This window comes from Crocodylus porosus, unplaced genomic scaffold (genome assembly GCF_001723895.1).
Source record: "Crocodylus porosus isolate Cpor-Errol unplaced genomic scaffold, CroPor_comp1, whole genome shotgun sequence".
Taxonomy (NCBI): Eukaryota; Metazoa; Chordata; order Crocodylia; family Crocodylidae; genus Crocodylus; species Crocodylus porosus.
The window spans coordinates 63,651,144-63,676,831 of NW_017728931.1; positions in this window are offsets into that span (position 1 = coordinate 63,651,144).

The window sequence follows — 25,688 nt, forward strand, 5'->3', positions numbered from 1 at the left end:
CTGAGAATACTCTTCCAGGTATTTCATAGCGTTGTTGTTATCAGAATGCAGGGGACAAACCATGCGGAGCAGGCAAGCTATCTTGTACGCTCTGTTTTGGGCTAATTTCTGGATATGTCCGTACCACTTGCTTTAATTGCACAAGGCAAGACAGACTCACCTGAGGGGAGTATCTGACCAATCTGGCCACTGTAAGTGAAATTATTTCCTGTGCTGAAGGCAGATACAAGTTGTGTGTACCATGCTATACTTGCTAAACAATATTTTGAGGACTTGGGCACTGCTTTGGTCTTCCCATGCCATCTGTGCAGAGGTATATTTCACCCTGAGTGAGCAGTGTGTGTTAATTACAAGCATTCCACAAAAGCATTATACAGCTTTTAGGCTTTACTCTCCTTTTGAGCTTGGATTTCCTCCTTGATGAGAAACATCATTTCCTCTTTAGTTTTGTCCTGGACAAGGAAAGTCATTTCAGTAAAAGGGGTGGCAACACATTTGCATGTGGGCAGGCTCTGGAGTTGTAACTAGAGAACTGGGTTCACTTCCTGATTCACCCACAGATTTCCTTGACTAATCTACCTTTTTGAGAAACTGCCTGATCTAACTTCGTCCTTTAGTTTATTTGCCTGGGGCTGCTGTGTCACAATACTTATGGTGATGAGGAACAACTAAGGTTCTACATTGTATATAGTTTTTATTTAGGATGTGTTTGGGTCTTTTAAAAAACAGCAACAATTTCCTGCAGAGTTGAGATGAGTCAGCCCAGCCTATAGGTGTATCAGGAGCCTTGCAAATCTAATAACTTTCACCAGAAACTATTTCAAATAAAAAAAAATGTCTCCATTTGGTTTGATCTATTCCATTTAATAGCCTGGGGTTTGAGTCATGCACCAAAATGTGGGTACTTGACAATTTAGCAATAATGATGCCCTCTCTTTTTGCCAAGACCAAAGAGATGTGAAGATTAAAAACCCTTTCAAGATGGTTACTCACCACACCAGTAATAAGACGCAAGTTATTAGGGAAAGCACAAATTGCCGACAGAAATGTTTGGGGCTCTAGCAATGCAGCAGAGGAACAGAGGCAATAAAGGGCCAGAACACGCTAAGAGCTGGAGGACCAAATACTGCATGTGACTGGTAGAAAGGGTCTTGTTTATGAATTTGGGAGTCCTTCTTTACAGAGCAGAGACGGCCCTATTAATGAGGATACTCCTGATATTTTTCCAAGGATAGTTCTTACTGTCCCTATCAACCTATTCCAAAAGGGTATGTGCTCCTTGTGCTTTTCTTTTTCTCCCCTTTTGGGTTGTCCTCCTTTTTCTCCCCAGGCTGCTCTTTTTTTTTTCTGGCAGCAACATGTATTGGCTCCTGACAAACATGTATCATCTTGTTTGCTTTTATGTGAGCACTCCCTTGCAAGTAAGTGGCAAGAATCTGTTTAATTTAATTGAGGATTGGACCAGACTGTTGGCTGGTACCACTCTAAGCACTTTTCCTTTTCAGCAGTTGAAAGAACGTGCTTCTGTCTCTAAAGGGGTGATCTGAAGTAACAAGCCAAGGCAAGAGATGACCAAGACAGTGCTGGCAGTCTTTTAAATATGAAAACATATCTGACTTCTGGGCTGCTCCTGTGCAGATGTGCATCCAGGTCCTGATCAGTGAAATTGATGGGAGTTGAGTCTTTGACTTCATTGGAAGTAAGACTCAATCAATGTACCTGGTTATAAAACAGATTAGGGGTTTTTAGGGGGCCCCAAATGCTTCATTCTTCTGCAAAGATGGAGTGGTTTCTGAGGGCCAGGTTCTCACTTCTGTAAAGAAATCTCTCTTGGTTGAATGAATTATTGTTGGTGAATCATTATCTTCATCTTGTAGGGGAAGAAATTGAGGCACAGAGAGATTATATGTTTTCCCGAAGGTCAACCAGCCAGCCAGAAGCAGACCTGGAAGTAAAACTGAGGTCTTTGGAATAGCAACCCAAAGGTCCACTACTTCACTGCCCTGTTATTGGATAACAGGTATTATTTATACTGGGTACCACCTTCCATTTGCCAGGCCTCCTAAAAGCTTTCTTTCATAGGTGTTTGACTCAAACTTTCAAAAGAGGTGATGATTTGAGTCATGATTTTGGGGTTCTTGACTTGAGACACCTTGTTAAAGAGGCCCAGCCTTCACAAAGTGCTACACATTCATGCTTTGAAAATGGGACTTTTACATTCGGCTTCTCAGAAGTAGAGATGCACACATTCTCTAGTTGTAGAGAAACTCTGGGCCAATCCTGACTTTTAGCCAAACAAGATGGAGGAATCGGCTTCTGCTGCTTTTCAAAGTGCTGTATCTAGTGATCTCTAGCTCATGTTTTGAACAAGGTTACATGTTTGCCCTTGTTGCTGTTCCCTCCCCAGCTCAGTCGCTCCTGCTTCAGGACAGATGTGGGAGTGATTAACAAATAAGAGAAACAAAACAGCAAGAGTAGCTGGATCTCTATCTAACCTAGCTCTGTAAAAACCTTGTGAAGTAATTAAAAAACCCCACAAAAAGCAAACCCTGACAGTACAGCATGAGAAATGTTGCCTCGAGGAAATTAAAAATTGTGCATGATTGCAAGTGCTAGTCTCCTCCACAGATTTTTGTGATGAGATCTGAGAGTTTCCTACTGGCACAACTTCAGCTTCTGGGAGGCCTTTTATTTTGTGAATCAAGTCACCAAAGGCTGCTGCCTGAGATACGTGTGGTTCTGTCATGTCTGAACCTGCCGCAGTGGCAGAACAGAAAGCTAAACAAAATGGAGATGTTGTTTTTTAGGGTGACAGCGAGCTTTTCGAATTGTCAGAGAAAGGAAACGATAACAGTAATCTGAGCTCTGTGTGTGCAAGCAGTTTGGGGGAAGAAGGAAATTCTATTTTTACAGCCCCACCCCGTGAAAAACAGAATAGAGAAACAGCCTTGTGATCTGAGAAATGCACAAAGCAAAAATGTACACTGAAATAGTGGCATTAATTTGCTATTCAGAAAATACAGCTGTAGTAGTCTTTGAGAGAAAGCAAAGCTGGAGAATCTTTTCAGCCTGAGGTCATGTGATCTAGCTTTTATTTTCTTGCCTAATAAGCGTTATTGTGTTTAGATACCTTGCTCATAAACTGATAAGTAAATATCAGCTAGGTTGCTTGGAGAAAATCAGAGCATTATGGTGGCATGTTGGCAGGTTAGCATGTCTGATGAATTTACAGAGCTTATAAATGAATCCCCTTTCACCTGCCAATTACCTCTGTACTTGTTCATTTCTGTTAATCTTGTTCTTGCCTATTGTTTGCAGTGTTTTTCATAGTCAAAAGGAGTGACTTGGGATATCCGAGTTTCACTTCTGGTTCTGATTACTGTATAACTTTGAAAGAATCTCACATGTGCCCTATACCTTTAGGTTCTCAAGAACTTAAAAAAAATGGACATGGTTTCAAATGACCTTGCAAACATGTTCTTACTTTTTGTGTAATGGGTAGCCCTACTGAAATCACTGGATAGTTCTGCCATGGACTAATCTGTGTGCCTTAATATGTTCTAGGGATATACTTTACAATAATGAAGTTAAGCATGTGTGCAATTGATTGCAGATCTGGGGCCCACATTTTTAGTGTATAACTTCAGATGCACTTATTTAATTGGGAGGGAAATGATGCTTTGCTGTTTTAATGCCAAGATACACCATGAATTAAATAACCTTTTTCTCAGGCTAAGGTGGAGAACAGTTGTACCTTCTCTAAAAGAACAGCTGATTCTATGAAATGTGTATTGAATTGTATTAACAACTTGACAGCAAGTATAGTGTGGCTTAATGACAGCTGAGTAAAGGTTCACACTGTGCTAATAACATCCTGTATCCGTGGCAGTAATGTGGTATACACACTGCATACTCTTTGCAGTCAATAACTGCTCATAAGATTATTGCAGTGGCTGACTTCGCTATTGTTTAACAAATGCATATTGCTGTCCCTACTTCTCTGTTTTTTTGTAGACATACTCTTATTTTTTTGGTCTCAGAAATTCTCCTTAGCACTGTTAACAATTCGCTTTATGCTTTTGTAAGAATTCCTGACTGGGGTTTGTAATGTCGTATCTAGTGTTGAGCTACATTTGTTTAATTGCAATATACAATCACACAAGGGTGTGTTGAGTACCTAGGTGGTCACATACAGGCTACCATGTACACAGGAAATCTAAATTAAACAGCATCATCCAAAAAGGGGACTTGGATTTCTACAGCAGAGTAAAGTATGCAACTGTGGAAACTTGGGAAGTAGTGCTGCAGGGGTAACTTTTATGGCATGCAAGAGACTGCCAGCCATTGTTGGAGGAAGCTTATATATATATATCAACAAAGGAGATGAAAGTCCTGTACAAAGGGCAGACACTTCTTGGAGCACATGCCCACATGTATTTTGGGTATTGAGGATAGACATTGCCTCCCATGCAACAAGTATTGTTGTACAATAGTGCGCCAGTATTGTGTCAACTGTGTAAAAGATCCTATCACTCTCACCAATCTATGCCTGTTGTGGCTACCATGCAAGCCTGCCTGTGTGTGGGTCTTGCTGTCTGTAGTAAATTCAGAGTGTGCGCAGATGTAATGTTTGGAACCTTTTCAAATGTGACAAGTTTGGAAAGTGTTTCCAAGGGTATGGCAATTATTTAAAAAAATACAGCATTTCTACTGCTGGACAGACATGCAGCTCCCTGTCATGCCTCCCAGCTGGAGTCTTTCAGACTTGCTATGGTTGCAGGCAGCAGCATGCAACATAAAATCCCCCCCCTATAAAAACTTAGCTGCATTCAAGCTCTGGGTGATTGTCTGAAAAAAAGTTTGACTAGCTATTCCTGTGATATTCATTTTAAATTTGGGGTGGAGCTAGGTAGGGAAAGAGAGGATTTATCATGTTCTCTGTATAAGCTCCTAGCCTGATGATCAGGTCCAACTTGTGGGTGGGGTTGTAAGAAGACTGAGTGAGGTTTCAGATAAGACATGAGATCAGACTGGTTGCCCTTGTGGTATTTACCCTGAAGATATGGTCACTAAGAAAAATTAATCCAGTATTATGCTGGATATGTTCATTCCAGCCTGCTGTTTAAGTCAGGATAATCTTCAGAGGCTCCCCTCTCCATCCCACGCTCCCTCCACAGATGCACTCAGAGCAAATTTCTGGCATATTTTGCCCCTGATTTTGGAAGAGTAAGGGCAGATACTTCATTTATTACTTTTATTTTAAAGCAGCTTCTGAGAAGAATCTTGTGTTCAACTGAGTAGCATAAAAGGGTAGTGAGGTCAGATATCTTGTCCAGAATCAAATTGAATAACCTTGTATTCATCAGCAAAATGAAAGCTTGTGATGAGGAGGGAAACCTTTTAGTTGATGAAGACAGAAAGTCAGCTAAAATGTCCTTGATGAAACCTAAATAAATATTTTCCTACATTAAGAAAATGAGTGAAAAGAAAATGTGACTGTTGGCCCACTGTTAGTAAGGGGAAAGCTCGCTACTGGAGCTAGCAAAATAAAAATCTGAATTTCTGTTCTACCAGGGAAAAATCTGACCCTTGGAACTTTTTTCTTTTCATTCTGAATCAAAACCAACCTAATAATTTTGAGGTAGTTTTGAAGTGAAGTTGTAGCTGCGATGGTCCAGTAAATATGTGAGAAGCAAGAATTTTATGAATGGCAGCTTTTATTGGACCAACTGCATGGTAAGGAGTGATTTAGACTAACTTCTGGGTACAGAGCCCCCCTTCCTCAGGGTGCTCCCAAGCCTTTAGGTGACCTGAAGAATATCTTGTATCTGGAATCTTGCCTCAATCTCTTCCAACCATATAAAAGATATCACAAACACACCGTCTTTTCTTTACTTATGATCTTGACATTTTCTGTGAAATGGAATTTATGGAGGGTTCAATCAAGCCATTTCCTTTAGGGTACATATAGACTGTTGGGGAGGTTAGAGCTTATTAAAAATGGCCACCCAATCTAACTCAGTTTGCCCAGGTCTGGATCTTACACTGTAGATTTCTAGTTACAGTGATCTAAGTGCAAACTGTACAGAAATTCAGGACAGTCCGATCAGTCTAAAAATGGCCGACCCGATTTTCAGTTAACTCAGTCTCTCCAAGGTACACTTAACTTAGATTGGGTTGGCTATTGTTAGACTGATCTAACTGTCCTGATCATCTGTACAGTTCCCAGTGCAGCCCCAGGGCAGGGAAAGCCCAGCCACTGGCCTCAGCTCTGTGGCTGAGCTTTTCTTATCCCTTTTTAGACTGAGAAATGGAGAAGTGAAATGGTACCTATCTGGCCCGTCAGTCTTGAGTGGAACCCGGAGGCTAGAGGCCTACTTCAGTGCTTTTTTTAATTAGGCCTTGTTGCCTATCATTGGTGTGTGTGAGAGAGAGAGAAAATACAATACAATAACAAAATGAAAGCCATGGCCCCTCCCCCGCCCCTCCCAAATCTTCAAAAATGTCAAAATGCTCCATTTCATTTTTTATTAGAACATCCCATTTCAATTTTTTCAACAAAAAGGATTCTCTCTCTCTCTCTCTATGTGTGTGTGTGTGTGTGTGTGTGTGTATATATATGTGTGTATATATATATATGTATGTGTGTGTGTGTGTGTGTATATATGTCTTTACAGAATGTGTGACTTTTACCAAATCAATATTTTTACGGTGAAAAAATGTTCTAACTGGAAGTTTTTGACCAGCTGTATTTGTGACAAAGGAGTGTGAGAGAGAGATTCATGAAAATTCAGTAGGGCTTAAGGAAATGTGATATTTTACTTTCACTTATGAAAAGCTTACTAAATAAAAGCATATGTGCTTTAGGTACATATACAGCTTAAAAACCCATTTTATCCAACAAATCTAAGCTGACACAATGTGTTTTGAAAGGCTTCTCTGTCATGCAAATACTAAGGTTCTCCCTAGGGACCCTCTTCAGCACTTAAAACACAGCCTTACCTCTCATTAGAAACATTTTGTTCTGTGCAAAATGACAAGAAGTCATAAAATCAGAAGGAAAATGAGTACTAAAAACTAGCATATGCTTGGTGATTTCAATAATACCACATAGTATTGGAGCTGTAAACTGTACACTCTCAATTTTTTCAATATTGTTTGGACGAAGAATAATTTAAAGAGACACTCTTAACAAAGCTGTTAGGCCTCAAAAAGTGTCTGTTTTCAAAATAGCAGCAGGGCAGCCAACCACCAATAAAATTGGTGTGCTGGTTTGTTTTGTTTGCAAATGCACATCATGCTGTTGTTCCACTATTTCTGCAGCTGTTTTCTTGAGTTGTCAAGAATTGTTCTGTCCAACATTTATTATTACATACAAAAGCTACATCAAAAGACCATTACGACTGCAAAATCAAATGCATACAAGTTAGAAAAGGACAGAATTATGTCTGCCTTAACAATTTTGCCCTACTCTCATTCTTGGAAATGACTGAATTATTTTTGCTGAAACTTTTAAAACTCAGTAGAATTGTCAGCCTTTGGCAGATACCTGGACTCGCACCTCTTCTTCCAGCTCAGTTAGAATTAGACAAAATTGTTATCTTAACAGAATTGTAAAAATAGGATCTTCATAATGGGAAATGTCCAGCAATGATAAATATACACACAGTGCTATCAGTTCTGCCTGTTCTTAATAGTTAACTGACACCATAGTAGTACCTAAAGGTTACAGTCAGCTTGGACCCCATTGTTCTGAGAGACTTACAAAATGTCAGCAATGACAGTGCCTGTCCCACAGAGCTCAGCTTCCTGACAACTAACAAGACTTAAGCTGTAGGAAGATTAGGACCTGTGTGAAATACTACACTGCTGCAATTCCATTAATGACAGCAGAGCCCATGCTGATAAGGTTCTGGCATTTTAGTGTTGTGTCATATAACCCTGCTCTAAATGAGGTTAGACCATGTGATGATAAATATTTGACCTCTATTGATACTATAGTATCCACAGTTCTTATCACCAGTGGAACAATTCCAGTGGTTCAGGTCTGGGTATTAGTTTTCCTTTCATGGGCTAAGCCAAAGAGTGACACGTAGGAGGAATGTGGCTTCAAGTTTATGCTACGCATGTTTTGCTCTAAGAAACTGCATTTAGTTGATTTTGGGAAGGTTGCCCAGGTGAGCAACTTGGCAGCCATCTCTTAGGAATGGGAAGCAATGGGTGCATCTACATGTCATTGTACAGTGACATTGCTACAGCGCTGTGCTTTAGTACTTCCTTTTGTACTGGAGCATGGCACAGCATGGGTGGTCACTGTGCCATGCACAGGGGTAAATTTCACTGCTATGTCGCTGTAGAAGTGTGCTAAACCGGGGGGAGTGAGCTGCTATGGCGATGGAGCTGGCAATCGCATGTGATCACTACATGTACATAGCGCACCATACAGTGACGTAGCATGCCGCTACATCTTCATAGGGCAACGTGTAGACACACCCAATGGTAATAAAAGCAAATTGTGAGAGGTGATTTTAATTTATAGGGCTCTTAACAGTGAGAGTTTCTTTCATAGAAAGGAATGGATTTCCTAATGCAGATGAGCGTGATTTGAACAATAGTGAATCTCACAACTGATGCAAAGCCCAGAAATGCAGTCATTGAACTGCTTTCATCTCGCAGTCTGAGGCAGTGGGAACAAGAGAAGCCAGGAAGGCAAAGGTAAAGAGGTAATATATGAATTACAAATGGAGATGCACAAGATTAACTACAGCAGTGCAAACAGCACCTTCATGAAAGGAGAGCGAAGAGAACTTGATTTTACATAAAAACAAGGCTAGTTTTAGGAACATAATTTAAAATTGCACATTTTAGTACAATCCTTTTATGGTGACTATATCCCTCTACCTTCAATTTTACCAGCCCCACATGGAAAAACTAGTCAGTTACTTAACACAGGTTTGCAATCTAGGGGTTGGATTCTGTTTTCACTGAAAGCATGGGCAAAACACCTTGACTTCATTTGCACCAGGGTTGAAATGTAAAGAAACTGTTGGGATACTTTTTTTTCCCCCCCTGCTTGACATTTTCCTAAAGGCAGAGGGCTTGCTTCATCACTGAATTTATGCGAGTGCAATGCCGTCCACATCAGCAAAAGTACACCAATGTAAAAATGATGTAACAGAATGGCCAGTTGGGCTACTGCATCTCTTAGTGGTATGAGGAACCCTTACCCACATGAGGAATCCAGTCATTTAGGTCCATAGAGATTGACTGTTTAATCTATGGAAATGTATGTATCCAGGGAATCGTGGATAAACATTCTTTCCTTATTAATCATCTTTGTAGTGCTAGTTCAGGGAGTTTATATTAAGCTCACATCTGCTAGCACAAAACGGTGTAACAAAGTCAACAGAGCTATGTCAGGTAACACACACCAGAAATCTAGCCCATAAATTGTTTATTCACTGTTGCCGGATGCAGGGGCAATTTTGTGCATGGGGTGTGGTTACACAGCTGATTACTGCTGAAGGTTGCTAAACTGGAGAAGAAACCCAACCAAATATGCCCTCAAACTTTCCCAGTCTAAAGATACTTGTGACCCTAACCACAGAAGGTTGATGGGTGTGTCATAGACTCCTTCCCCATTACCCAGAAGCAGCCTGAACCTTGCATCTGTGTATAAAAATACATATATTCTGCTGCCCCAAGTTTCCATGTGCTGTGACTTTTACATGTGGTAGGTAGTACAGTTTGACACCATGTGAGAGATTTTATAATACTAGCACTAATATTAATAATAATATCAATAGAGTAATAATACATATGGTGTTGAAAATTTGAGAAGAAATCAAATTTCATGATTACTCTCCAAAGAAGATGATTATATCTTCTGTCAGATGCAGTTTCCTTTTTGTCTCTAGGTTTCATAGACATTAGAGGCTGGAAGGGACCTCATGAGATTGAGCCCAACGCGCCTGCCATAGGCAGAAAGTCTGCTGTGGTTAGATGATCCCAGCAAGATAAGCATCCTCTCTGGTGAGACCATTTGTGGTCTCACCAGAAAGGCCAAAAAAGCTGTGCCAACAGAGTTCAAAACAGCACCTTGGTGATGACTAGTGTTAAAGAGTGGGTAGGGCTAGCAATTTTTCATCAAAACTAACATTTAAAAAAAAAAATCAAAGTACAGCAGGTTAGTTGCTTTGGAGGACACTGTAGCATTACACAGCAATGTGTAGGGCAACATTTAAAAACATAATATTGCCACTGGAAGGAATACTTATGCAAGCAAGGTTTCACACCCTGCGCTGGGAAAGGCAGCCATTACTTAAATGAGTTCCGGCAATACGAATCTTGACTTTGTCTCTCATCCAAGTTAGCACCTCTATCAGTACAGTCAGCCCCAGACAATACTGTGCCAGGGTACTGACTCACAGGGATGGGTGCTACCTGCTGACTTGCCGGTTATATCTTCTGAGGCAAAAGTCCCTTGCATTATTGTTTGAGACCCTTTGGGATAGACTGACAGCTAGTCATTTTCCATGTTTTCATGCCCAGTGTGCTCAGAAAACTGTTTCTCTAATGTGTCTGTTTTCTCTCTTGCACCTTTCTGTCTTCCTTTCCCCAATTTGTATTGTGAGAATTTTTGGTTTCTTACACTTCTTATTTTGCTGGCTTCTACCTCCTCCCTTTCAATTATTGTGTTTCAAGTCTGTAGCTTTGTGTCTGTAAGGTCTTCCTTCCCCCAGCAGGAATGAAAGCAAGGAAGGGAAGGTTAGTAGATCTCAAGGGGTTACCAACCACCCCCCACTAAAGACTCTCACACGTATAGAACATTTCTCACATCTATAGTAATTTGTGGGTGTATCTGGGAACTGCAGTTTCCTCCATCAGCTCTGACCCGCTTTTTAGCAACAAATGTTTCCTGGATCAGACTAAATCTTCCCATCTCTTGGAGTGCAGTTATGATTGGTAAGCAATGCCCATGAACACATGAGTGTTGGCAGGAAACGTCCCTTGGAGCACTGACAGGATTACAATGCAGAATGCTATGGTTGCAAACAAAATATACTTACAGGCTAGGGGGGAGAGAACGGTAGAAAACAACTATACATTTATTTTTCCAGGACACTAAAAAGCTTCAGGGTTATGTGGGCCATCAGCGGGGTTGCAGGATGCATCAATCTGCCAAAATGGTTTCGAGCAATCAAACCTCCACTCTGTACTGAAAATGCACAAGATCAACATTCAAAGTGTAATGTTGCTGCTGTGTCCAGTGTTTCTTTTCTTGCTTTCTAGTATCAAGAATTTGAAAGTATAAAGTCCTACCCTAACCTCCAACTGCTGATACAGTACATACCTTCTTCTCTACTGAGAACAATATTTTCAACTCTTAATAAAATTGCCAGTGTGAAACAACCCAAATATCCTTGTGTATTGTACAATTGTTTCCCACCCCCACCAATAATATGACTACAAGGGGTAAAAAAAAAACACAAATCTTCCGGTACATTTATTTTAGATTCTTGTTCTCGCTCCCTGTCACTGAGAACTGTGGGGTCCAAAATCCACTAAGGCCAATATGAACTTGCATTGACTTCGGTGCATTTTGAATCGGGAGCATAGCAATTTAAAACCTTAATAAACGCCTTTAGACGGCAGTGAATCAAACTCCGCTTCTGAATCTGTGTGCAAGACCCCTAGCCATGCATTTATTTTAGTTGTGTTCCTATTTATCCTGTGGGAGTAGTCTTTAAGATTAATGATGCATTCATTTTTGGGAATGCATGTATCTATATCATTACAGAACATAAACCACACTTCAGAATCTTAAAAATAAAAAAGCAAAGAAAAAGAAAGCCAGGAACATTGCTACGGTAAATGTATTGAAAATTCATTTTTTTTTGCCAGCATTCTGAACTCAACTATTCCTTTTTATATTTTGTTTTGTTTATTGTCTGGGTTAGGGCTTGTCTTTCATAGCAAATTACCTTGCAAGAAGTCTACTTCAAGGTCACAAAAACTATAAATAAAATATGATCGTATACTCTGGTGTAGCCCATGTGATGTAACCAAACTAACCATGTCATCCTAGCCACCTGATATAATATAGGAATGCTCATTTTAAATATCAGATGTACGGATGGGCTTCTTATATGAAAAGCCAATTAAATTATGTAAAGCAAAACAGCATGTGATCAAAACTATTGACAAAGTGTAGGTCTGTACAATGTGAACATTTCTGTGTAAACAGCAAGGACACCTCCATGGCACTGATAAATATACCATCCTACAAAAATAAGCCAGGGCGCTACTGAGCAAGGTTGTCACATTTTTAATGCTAAACTTTGTAGTGATTTGCATGATTAGGTGCATTTTCTGTGTAGCCAAGCTGAGAGGGAAAATGACTCATAACATCAGTAGGGTTTTATTCTGCATGGGGATGTCAGGATTGGCTCTTACAAAATGAGTTGGTAAGGTTAAAGAGAAAATAGGTTTTTCTTTTGCTGCTTTATGATATATAAAGAAAGTCTTTTAATTTTTTTTTCTCTCTGTTTGACTGTGGAAATATCAGGGATGTTAAGACTGCATCAGTCCTTGTATTCTTTCCTAGTCCATTTGGGTGTCTTGTATTTAATTCTTCTTCTGAAATTGGCATGTGTCGACAGAAATAAATAGGAAGGTTGCAAATGGCAAAGCTGAATAAACTGTGAAGTGTCCTCTTACCCTACTATTGCATGTACAGTAATCAACTCAGACTTTAGCTGCCATAGGCGTTTGTGTGATGAGTAAGTCGTATGCACTCATCAACCTCCCTTGGAACATAATCTGTCCAGAAGTCAATCTACTTTGAACAAGGAGAGGGTCTCTCTGTGTAGGCTTCCTTCTTTGTGTTTACAAACCCATTGCAGCCAAGTTGAGAAACATCATTCTAATCAGAAAATCTTGTATTGTTTGTAAAGGTCTAACTCATTTGATGGGTAGGTGGTAAAAGTGAATGTTGCAGTCCATTACTGAGCTCTTGAGAGGTTCCAGGTCTTTTGTGAGACCTTTTAAAATTCAGAATAAAAGATTGTATGTATGCATTATTGAGTGTTGTGTTGATATCTATATTAATGAGTGGTATGGAGTAGAAGACTGGAACTAATATAGTTCTGATATATGGGAGTGTTTTGTTTCCAAAAACAGTAAAACTAATGGCAGAATAGATGAGTTATTTGTCACAATGCAGTCACCTGTGTAGGAGGAGCTGTTTTGGCTTTTTCTTTGTTTACCATACCACCTCTTCTGCTGTATCTTGACCCATTCTGTGGGATATTCATCTAGTAGATACGGTATAGTTAGATGGCTTTTGGCTAGTGCTAGCTACATCTTATTTCAAGGTATTGACTGTTGATAACTTGTATCTAGCAGTCTACAAAGATACCAGGAAACCTATAACCAGCAACAACAGTTGGGAAATGGGCCAGCAGCAGTAGTGTAAGTGGGGGTGGGTGAGAGGGGCTCCAGCCTTTGTCGTTGGCTTAGAAAGGGTGCCAAAATCATCCTTTATCGCTGTGGAATCTGCACCCCAGCAGCAACAAAAGCCCCACAGTGTTACTCTTGCAGTAGCAGATGTTGATGCACAGACACTGTGCTGCCACCGCTGCTGGTGCTTTAAGAGCAAGAGTCGAGGTCTGCAGAGACCCCTGCACATGACTTGCCCCAAGCTGGGTGCTCTTGCTATATGCTTTTCCTCCCCACCCTCTCTCCCACAGAGTTTGCTTGGATTGCAAACCCTGCTTGTTACACCACTGGTCAATAGCATGAAATGGCAGTGGCAGCAGCAGCGTTGCAGTTGTGGTGGTGGATCATTTCAGATTATGAGTCTGCAGCCAATGTGTGCAAACAGTTGGTCACTGCTGATTATGGAAGTGAGCTCTTGTTCTTGTACATGACCTTCTTGCTGATTCATGGAAGTAACCCTGCATTGGCAGAAATGGTATGGTTTTCCTGATGAGTTTATGCCCTTTTGTAAAATATGTTTCCGCATTATAAAGGGTGGATGCAGACTTTATTTACTACCCTCTTCCTTTTCTGTGCAAAAAAGTCTTGTCATATTTTCCTGTTCTTGGGCATCCCTTTAAAAAGGAGTATGTTTTTCTCTCAAATGTCTCAAGATTTACCAATCCAACCTCCCTCATCCAGAGATCAAAGTATCAATACCTTCCCATGCAAAGAACTGCAGTAATGCTCAGGAAACATTTAGGAGCCTATAGGGTGGCCATTGGTCCAGTTTTTATGCCAGCCCACCCTATTTTTAGATGCCTTGTTGCCTGTCTGTTTCTGAATGAGGAACAGACTGTAAAAAGTCCTGGTTTTTCCAGCTCATTGGTGGAAATATATGTCAGTCATTTGTCCTTGTGATTATGTTGGCTGTGCCTCTATGTAGTGCAGCGCACAGGCAGGAGGAGCAGGGTTCAGAGCCACCCAGCCAGGAAGGGATGGGGGTGGAGGATCCCAGGGGCTGGTTGCTCTGCACCAGCATGAAGAGTTGTGGCATGTGCAGGCACAGAAAGCAGAAGTGCTGCTGTGTGCTGGAAATCCCTGACTCTGGGTTGGCATGTGTGGGTGGGCAGGGCCCCGGGGACAACTGAGCTACCAGCATCAGGCAGTTGGTCTGCACACGCACACCCCTGTGCTGCCTCTGCACAAGGTAATGGTGTTGGGAGCAGACAGATGGAGCACTGCATTTGTATCTGCTGGGATGCTGGTGGGACTTAGGACACTCTTGTCACCCCATTCACACCAGAAGAGCAGCCCAGTGAGTCCCTGGAGTGTCCCACTGTGGGGGCAGAAGGACCTCCGGGCTTCTGGGCATCTGGGTTCTGCTCATTAAGCCATTATTTCTCATCTGGCACAGGCAAACCTGTCTGTCACCTGAGGAAGGAAGGGAAGGGTCTGCCAGGCAGCTGGCTGCCCTGTCACGGGCACCCAATGCTCATGGACCCCACTCAGCCCAGCTCTGACCAGAACGTAGCCTGGGCAGATTCCCAGGTGCCCAGTGACTGCTGAATGCTGATATGGGGGGGGGGCGTGCCCTGTGCAGTGTGTGCCTTTGGCTCCCAAGTGTGGAGCTGGACTAGAGTGAGACCAGACCATCCCTTGGTACTCATGAGCAACATTGCTACTGTCTGCATTCACTGTCATTAAAAGTGCAAAATAAAAGAGAATTAATATTTTATTATAACAGTCAGCAATAAGCCAAGGCCAGTGCCATTTTCCCAGTTTTTTGTAGTGGCCCCACCCCTTGCTGCTGATTTGGCCAAGGGATCTGGTGGTCCTGCCCCTAACCAAGGGGAAGTCCTGGATTCTGGGGATGTCAGTGGCCACCCTAGTATGTAATGGTGATTTAAGGCATGTATGGGCTGAATTTCCTTTTTTTTGAGACAGAAGGAAATATAAAACACAAAACAGAAACCTTTGCTTCATCTTGGAAAACACAAGTAGAAACTAGGGGAAATTTTTTATCCTCACCGTGCACAAAAAGCATATACGTTTGTTTTTCGTTCACTGTCCATTAGTACCCTAAGTAATCCAAACACCTATTCTTATTTAATCAAAAGGACCACTTTATATAGTCCAGAGGAAATTTACTCTACCGTAACCCCATTCCAGAGGATGTACCACAAAAAAAGGATATCGCAGTCCTTAGCAACTATATAATTTATTGATTTAGCAAAATTTTGTAAAATACTGTAATTGACTCCCTATATTTCCTTAGCTTTCTCTTTGTGGACGTCAGTCCTGCTTGGATCAAATTTGATACAAGATAACTCCTGGATTTCAGAGTGATGACTGAGGCTCAGGTCCATTGATTTTTATGGACTGAATACTAGCTTTGCTGAACCTGAACCAAAATTCTCATGGACTCAAATGAGTCCAGATGTGACGGACCCCAAGAATTGGCTGCGGTAGCACCAAAATGAGACTAAGTGATCAGTCCTAAATCCTTCAATGAAAAACATCCAAAACTTTTTGCTAAATGGATGTTTTCATCCTGCTTCAGCATTCCCTACTGAACAGAGTCCTCTGGAACGCTACAGGGCAGTGTAATCAGGCTGCATTCATAGTTTTAAGCATAGCCTAGCTACAATTTCAATTTCTGCAAATTATGCAGGGATATAACTGATGAGCACATCAATATGCCAGGCCAGAGGCTGGTTCATTCATGTATTGATTCATGCACAGTTTATCTTCATGCCTTACAGAAAAAACTCCCTACAATTAAAACTGTTACACTGTGTATGCTATAAACCTAAAGCAAGTGTAGGGGGAAGGATTTGGGGCTTGAAAAAGAAAAAATATGAAGCTTCAGCAAGTATATTAGTACAATTTGAATTTGTATTGCTTTAAATGCTTCTTACTTGTGTGTGACTTAAATAGGGGAGGGAGGAGGGAGCTAGCTTTTAAGGTACTAGAAAGTCAACTGTAATTTTATTACTTTAATGTCGCCTATTTGTTTTGTTCCCTCATTTTTCCCTTTGCATCAAAAGTTAACAACTGGGAACATGATTATTTTTTTGAAACTCATTTGCTATGAATTTAGATGAGAGCCTTTGGCTAGAGGAAATGAGGAATCTACAGAAAAGAAGGACATTCATATCTAAAAGAAAAGAGCAGAAGGAAAATACATCCATCTACCCATCTCTTGCAATGATCAGCCAATCAGGATGTGGGAATGACATAAAATAAAATTGTGTGGGCAAGTAAACTGCAGTTCTGGATTCCAGTTATCTTTGACATAACTGTGTGTGTGTGTACACACGCTCACACTTGCACTTTCTCATACAGTGCCCATATTTACACAAGAGGCTGACTGTACAGTCATTTTTGCGCAGTCAGTTAGTACTCGTATAAACAGTAGTGTTGATGAGCAGCTTTTTTGTGATGCTGACTGCAGTGCCCGAGACTACTGCACAGTAGCATCACGTTACAGCGTCTGCCACATAACCCTACTGCACAGTAGGGCTGTGTGAAATTTCACCAGCTGTTTCATTTTGAAGGGCTTTGAAACAACAGCCTCGGAACGAAACGAGGGCAGTTGAAATGTTTCGAGTTTTGAAGAACCCCTCCTCTAGCTGAGTTCCCCTCCCCACACTAGGATTGGGCTGGGGAAGGGAATTCAGCCAAGCCTCTCGCCATTTTGTTCTCCTCTGCTGCACCCTCTTCAATTTGTCCACATCCTTTCTGTAGTGGGGGACCCAAAACTGGATATAGTACTTCAGATGTGGTGTCACCAGCGCTGAATTGAGGGGAATAGTCACTTCCTTTGACCTGGCAATGCTCCTACCAATGTAGCCTAGTATGCCATTAGGCACCTTTGCAACGAGGGACACTTGTCTCATATTAAGCTTATTGCACACTGTGACCCGTGGGTCCTTTTCTGCAGAGCTACTGCCCAGCCAGTCAGTGCCCACACTGTATTGGTATATGGGACTGTTTCATCCTAAGTGCAGGGCTTTCTACTTTGTCCTTGTTGAACCCCCATGAGATTTCTTTTGGCCCAGTCTCTAATTCGGGGGTTCCCTAAATTTTTATGCCATGGCCCAGCAAATCACAGCCAATTGCAGCTGGAATTTCCAGCCAGACAACAGGTAAGGGTACCCTCACTCCCTGGGTAGAGGGGTGGGCCAAATTCTGTACTGCTACAGGCCCTGCAGAAGGAGCCATGGCCTTTCCACCCAGCTCTGGAGGCCTACAGTTTGCTGGTCTGTGGCCACTTCCAGTCTGGCAGCCAACCGTGCTGTGGACCGGCAGCCAATCCTCCACAGCCTGGGGATTGAGAATCCCTGCTGTAATTTGTCCAGGTCACTCTGAATCCTAACCCCACCGTCCAGCATATCTACTTCTATCCCAGCTTGGTGTCATCTGCAAACTTGCTGTGGGTGTACGCTATGCCATCTTCCAGGTTATTGTTGAAGATATTGAACAAAATTGGCCCTAGGACTGACCCATAGGGCACTCCACTTGATACCGGCTCCCAACTAGATACTGAGCCATTTATTATTACCCTCTGAGCCTGATGCTTCAGCCAGTTTTCTATTGACTTTACAGTCTGTTCATCCAGCCTATACTTCCTTAGCATGTTTGTGAGAATATTGTGGGAGACTGTATCAAAATTCTTGGTAAAGTCAAGGTACACCACATCCACAAAGCCAGTCACCTTGTCATAGAAGGCAGGTTGATCAGGCATGACTTGCCCTTGGTGAATCCATGCTGAGTGTTCCTAATCTCCTTCTTCTAAAAGTGCTTAAAAATGGATTCCTTGAGAATCTGCTCCATGATTTTTTTAGGGACTGGCCTCTTCTAGTTCTCTGGATCCTCCTTTTTCCTTTTCTTAAATATGGGCACTATGTTTGCCCTTGTCCAATCATCTGGGATCTCTCCTGATCACCATGAGTGTTCAAAGTTGCTGGACAGTAGCTCTGTAATCTTATTGGCCAGCTCCCTCGGCACCCTTGGGTATATCCTGTCTGGGCCCATGGACTTTTTTATGTTCAGCTTTTCTAAATAGTCCCTAACCTGTTCTTTTGCCACAGCTGGCTACTCACCTCCTCTCCAAACTGTGCTGCCATGTGCAGTAGGCTGGGAGCTGACCTTGCCTGCAAAGACTGAGGTGAAAAAGGCATTAAGCACTTCAGCCTTTTCTGCATCCTGTGTCAGAAGGTTGCCTCTTCCATTCAGTAAGATACCCACACTTTCCTTGATCCTTCTCTTGCTACTGACGTACTTGTAGAAACCCTTCTTGTTACCCTTCACATCCTTTGCTAGCTGCAACTCCATTTGCTGTTTGGCCTTCCTGACTTCATCCCTGCATGCCCAAGCAATACACGTATACTCCCTATTTATCTATCCAGGTTTCCACTTATAAGCTTGCTTTTTGTGACTTAGGGAACTCTTAAGTAAACTAAGTCAAGCTGGTCTTCTGCCATACTTGCTAGTCCTCCTACATATTGGGATAGTTTGTTCTTGCACTCTCAGCAGGGCTTCTCTAAAGTATAGCCAGCTCTCCTGGACTCTTCTTCCCCACAGACTGCCTTCCTAGTATATCCTGCCCATGAATTTGCTGAGTGAGTTGAAGTCTGCTTTTCTGAAGTCCAGGGTCCTTACTCTGCTACTCTCCATCCTCCCTTTCCTCAGGATCCTGAACTCAATCATCTCATGGTCACTGCTGCCTAAGTTGCTATCTACTAGTACATTCCCCACCAATGTTTCCCTGTTTGTAAGAAGCAGGTCAAGAACAGCATGGCCCCTAGTTGGCCTCTCCAGCACTTGCATGAGGAAGTTGTCCCCAACACTGTTCCAAAACTTCCTGGATTGCCTGTGCACTTCTGTATTGCTGTCCCAGCAGATGCCAGGGTGATTGAAGTCCCCCATGAGAACAAAAGCTTGTGATTTGGGAAACTTCTGCTAGCTGTTTGAAGAAAGCCTCATCCACCACTTCCTCCTGGTATGGGGGTCTATAACAGACACCCATTACAATGTCACCCTTGTTGCTCTTCCTTCAGGCTTGTTGGAAGTCTGGGTTAAGGTTAATCTCTCACATGACAGTTCCATGACTGTGCAAGTATTTCCAATTCTTCCTGCTCATTTCCCAAGCTCCATGCATTCATCAACGTGCTTGTTTCCTGGGCTCCATGCAGATGTCAAAGTGCTATAGAAAATGGTTGTTAAATTTGTAAATATTCAGTTTCATGAATTTTACTGCCAAGATACACTACAGATAGAAACTTATTTTAAAAACAAAGATATATGAACTCCTGTTTAAAATATTTAAAATTTATTCTAACTATCTATCAGATGGATAAAGTTGCACTGAATTTAATTTACAAAGAAAGAACTTGTATCCACTGATGCCAGTTGGAATGGTGCAGTGTTACAGGTACCAGCCTTTAGAAGACACAAGATGTGAGGTCTGTAACACTTGTCACTAGAAAAAATGTTCTGTTTTGAAAAAATTGTAAATTGTGGATGAGGAGAGGATGTACTTCAGTTGGTTTACTTGTATCAGTGTTCTGCATGCTAAACTAAGACAGCTTGTAGAACATAGGGCAATGCTTTTCCTCCAGTAATACAGCTGCTAATGGCAAACACTACATGCACTGTTGCAGGGTACATATTTTTTACATGTTAATGTGCAAGAGAGCAAATGTGAATAGTACTAACATAGATCAAAATAAAACATTTCACTTCCAAATTGTACCTTTTTTCTTTCCAGTTTTGGAAGCAAAGTAATTCAGATTTTACAGTGAATACATTTGCAAACATTCCCTAGAATGGGGTGTTAAACTGTGTGAGAAAACAGATGATCATAACGTTTAGCCTGAGGTCTTTAATTGGAAACCTAACCTCTATGATCAGCATCCTAGCCTGTCAAAACAAGGAAATGCACATGAAGAAAGTAAAAGGGATGAGAGTAGACATCACAGAAAAAAATGACATGAGAAGCCTGGTAATTTGTGCCCCAGCCTGTACTGGTATAGTGAAGCTCAACCAATGTATATTTAAACCTGAGTGAAACAGGTTTAAAGTTACAATGGATTAGAGTCACTTATTCTGTTACAGGAGTGAGCATATGAAATGGTTACATTAGTTCAGTATTTTTTTCCTTTGCCCATTTTGCTTTGTGATGTACAGCTTGTTTTTAGCTCCCTTCACTCAATTGTCTGTTCTTTCAACAGCTTAATTATCAGAACAAATATTTCTACAGCAATTTTCTAATATTTGCAAGTTTGGGTGGGACATGTTATTAGGACAAATTATCACAGTTTCTGTATTTGGTACTTAGTTAATTTATTGTACAGCATTCTATTTACAATGATTAGTATAAGATCAGTTAGCTCATTGTGAGAACAAATTTCATGTAAGAAAAAATGGAATTTATTTCAATACTGTAGGTATTTGCTTATTAAATGAACCAAACTGAAGGGTTTGAATGACAAGTTACTCCGAGTTATGCCAAGGATGTACAAAACCCAGTTTTCGAAGCATTCTGGTTATTGAGGTCCAGCAGAACTCTACTCATTCACAGTAGCATCTTTGACACCCATTGCCAATGACTGAGGCCCAGACCCTATGCCCTGTTGTAGTAGCTGTATGATGCTCAGGTACCACCAAGTAGCTTTAAATTTGGTCATTTTTGAGATTTCATAAGATAAGAGCATATCACATTCCCAGAAGTACTGTGTGGCAGAGAGGATGCATTATTTGAAATTGTGACTTAGTTTGAAATATTTAAAAAGTACTCAATCTTTCTATTGTAGCTAGGGCAATTCATAGCTTACCAGCAAGATCCTGTAGTGCCATACATTGTATTTTATGATGCTAATGAAGTCAGTAATATGATAACTTATTGCAGCTCTCTGCTATTACATTTTTGCTGAGAAATGAGGATTAACACTTCTTGTTGAGTAGATTATGGGGTGTTTGGATCAGAAAAGCATGTAAATTCCAGACTTCCAATGGTAAATTGTGAGATTTGGGGCAGAAATCTGGAAACTAGTCTGAACAATTCAATGAGGAAATAGGTATCAATGCACAATTCTTTTACAAATGTAGGATCAAAATCTCTGACCATGTGTTTATGTTGCCCAAGTTCAATAGAAATCACTGTTGGTAAGAATAGCAGTATAAAGAACCATTAACTAATTTCTTGTGAACCTTTCATCATGACTGACGCAGTAATTTGGATTTCTCATAAATTCATCCTTAACTCTGAACTTCTTGGGTTTTTTAAAGTTATTTTTGAATTACTAGATCAATCTGACCTGCTTTTTAACCCTTTAGTTACTGCTAAATTTAACTGCTGCTTAACTTTTTGCTTACAGCAGAATCTATAGACATTAAAAACTTGAAAATGTAACATAGTGCTTATCTCTAATAATGTATGGCTGAATAATAAACATTTGCACTGACAAAAAACATTTTTTGATTCTGTATAAGATTTTCTTGACATACTTTGTTTATGTCTTTCCAACTAGCACAACTGAAAAATGTGCATTGGATGTGTTACTCCTGTGAAAAAGCTCTTGCCATTTGCAAAAAATATATAAAACTTTGCTTTAGGTAAAAAAGAGAAGCACTTTTTTCAAGTCTCCCTCAGATCATTCCCTTTTTATTTTCAATTTACTTTTCCCCATCAGCTGAGCTGAGATTCAGAAGATTAGAGTTTCCCAGTTTACCGGTATGGCAAAAGCTGGATTGAATACTGAATATGGTAATTTGGTACATCTGTTTAAAAAAGAATTGCAATGTGGTCAATCTGCACTGCTTTGGGGACCTGTTAATGCAGGCCATACAGGCAGAACTGAACAATTTCTAACGAATGGTAGCAGCTGGTAATGAACCCCTAATTAGTGAAGAACAGCTGAAACACAAAAGCTGTTTGGCTGCATACTCCATGTGAGAGCTGACACAAAAATAGATTTACTGTCCTGCAAAAAGTTGTATTTTTTTGGACAAAAAACCCCAAACATCTGGACATTATAAATTTTGGACATATTAGTCATAAGCGTAAGGTTGGACAGTGAATGAACATTTTGAGATCTTCAACAAACAACATTTGGACAAAAAGCATTCTAGTTTAAATTGAAACATTTTGTTAAGATGCATTCAAACAGTTCATTTCAATTCTGATCCTTGAATTTTTTATATAATATAAAGTACACCTTGAAACAGTGCACATTGGGTTCAGGAGTAGGAGGACATTGCGGGGGCAGGGGTAGGTCTGTCATCTGAGGCCTCACGCTGGGAGGCCTCTTAATATGGGGACAGCTCACTAGATTTGGCCTCATTTGTTGGAGTGGCATCTGGACACCAGTTTATGATGGAGAATCTGGCCCACTAAATCTGATGATGATCTTATTTATGTTGTTATTATTTCACTGATTCACGGAGTAAAAGAAACCAAGATGGAACCAGCTGTTGTATTTCTAGTTGTTGATCAAATGTATATATTTTTGTGCACCACGTTTTGTTGAACATATGAGGCTCGAGATGCTGTTTGGAATAATTGCAACAAAGGAAAACAGTGATTAATTTCAAGTTAGCAAGTGGTAACATCCAGCAACATAATACAGGGGTAATATACATTATCTACTATGATCTGTGCCTCAGGTCAACAACTTGAAACGCAAGATTTGAAAACACTTCAAGGTCTCATTTTTTTCCTGCTTTTTAATTTTGCTAATGGCCATCTAATGGCAAGCTGTGACAGAGCACAGAAAAGAACAATCGGTGGAACAAATGAAATATCTTCTGCTCATTAATAACTGGACTAGTGCTTCTGATTATGTGTAATGTCTACTGAATCTAGTCTGGTACCATTTCTGGGAGGCAGAATAAATATGACAAATATTTCAGTATGACAACAGGAGGAGGCATATGGCATTACCCTGTGTAAGTCGAGTACTTGCATGATCTTTGTACTAGTTTGGGAAACCTGCACACGCACATGAAGTTTGGAGCAATCCCTAAAATGGGTGGAAAATGTAATAAATTGTGAGATGTTTAGAATATACTTCGGGTTGGATACATTTTTAGAATGGTAGCTCCTGTTTATAACCGAAATGCATTACATGCATGCTGTTAGCTTTTAAGCTAATTGTGGATAAAGCATGTGAGCAGTTTTAGAACAAGGAACCAATAACTCTTCCTGGAAATATGGCAGTGTAACAGTTCTGGTATTAACCTTTTTTTTTGTTTGTTTGTTTTTTTTGTTTTTAAGGTTTTCAGATTGATTTGTTTTCTTTTTCTATTTTAAAACTGCTTCCAAACAGTAACTCATGCCAGGAAAAACAGAAGCATTTTCTGAATGACAACAATGCCCATTGTGTTTTCTGTAACAGATGCCAGAATTTTATCACCAGGCCAGACATTAACCTTGTGGTATCATCCTGAAAAGAAGCACTAATGTCTCCTTTCCCACTCCCTCCCTCCTGCTGATTTCCATTCTCCTGTAATACCTCATGATGCCTCCTGCCTTTATAGCTCTGTGCACATTTCCTTGTCCTGTATATCAGGAGTACATAAAGAGCAATGTTAGTTTGGTTTTTTTTTAATTGAGAATCATTTTTGATCTCCCTGCTGCTCAGTAGAAGATATAAAAGAAAATATGAAAAAGGGGTTCTTGTGTTGTCTTTGTCTGAAGTAGAGAAAAAAACTTTGGTGAACATACAAGGATGTAGAAAGCTTTTGGTCTGAGTGCTCTTCAGTATAGCTGGTCAGAGAAGGGGCTCATCCTGCAACTACTGATGGCAGTTTTTATCATTGATTTCAGTGGAAGGGGAATATGGTGTGTAGATTCTGTGTACAGACCCAGTTCTGCAGTCTTTAAAGTGACTAATTAATGTGAAGGGTGTCATTTTTTAAAAAGAGATTCCTCAACCTGAATAATAACCATTCAGCAGAATCTAGACAAAATTTGTACTTAATACAAAGTTCACCTGGCACATCATGGTGAGCTGAGAGGCAATAATGAGAGCCTTGCGCTAATGCGGTAAGTTTCACTAGTAGATCTCAAAGTGCTTTGCAAAAGAAGTGTTCATCATTAAAAATGATATTCATTAGCTATATGCTGGTTGTGGGCATGGAGAGGGAAAGGGGGAACTGAGGGTGGCTTCCATGTGAAAAGAGGTTTTAAAACAAGGAATTTTTCCTTTGGAGATGAGATTAAGACTAGGTATGATGGATATATCTGATAGTTAAATAGAGACTGAGACAATCAGTTTGAAGCTCTTCTTAATGCTATCTTCGACAAAAGAACAAGAAGAAATTGATTGAAATTCAAAGCACATATTTAGACCAGATAAAATGAAAGGAGGTGCAACATAAAATTAGCCCATGGAACTCACTGTCACAGGATATCACTGAAGGAAATTAATCAGTGAGATTCAGAAAGAAATGCTCATGAATAAGAATATCATCTGCAATTACGCTAGCTAGGATAACAATTAACTATCCTCCTACTTCAGAGTATGAGCTGATAACCAGCCGGGGAAAGCATTCAGTTCCCCCCCAGGGTATAGTATTATACAATTGGCAAGTACACCATGGAGATTTTATGCCTTCCTCTGGAACAGCTGCTATAGAGCACTCTTTAAGAGAGGACAGTGGGCTAGACAGATCATTGATCTGTTTCAGATGAGCAAATACTAATTCTTAAGCCTGAAAATATTTTCAACAGGATTATGTATATTTCTCTTTGTAGACATTTAGCGATGGATTGGATAGCCAAAGTATGGATATGGATGAGTTTCTAAGGCAGCCCTTTCAAAAATACACTTTATTTTGTGAACCAAGCTGAATACATTTGAGCTTGATCAAGGCACATATAAGTGTTCTAGTCTGTTAGTTTAGTCTAAATCATTAGATCTGCTCTGTTCCCCATCACAGGCTTGATGGCTAGGAGGGGTACTTAGTTTTATTCAAAAAATATCAAAATAATACAACAGATGTTTTTCTGTAAAACCAGATTATTATTATTATTATTTCTACCTAGACAGCTTGATAGCAGCCATTATCTTTTTTTTTTTTTCTGGCTGTCTTATCAAGTTCTGGTGCATGCAGCAGAGCTGATAAGAGATGAGAAATGTTACCCTTGGGATCACCATGGATTATTTTTATGCGTTGCTGTTCAGTGACAACCAGTCTCT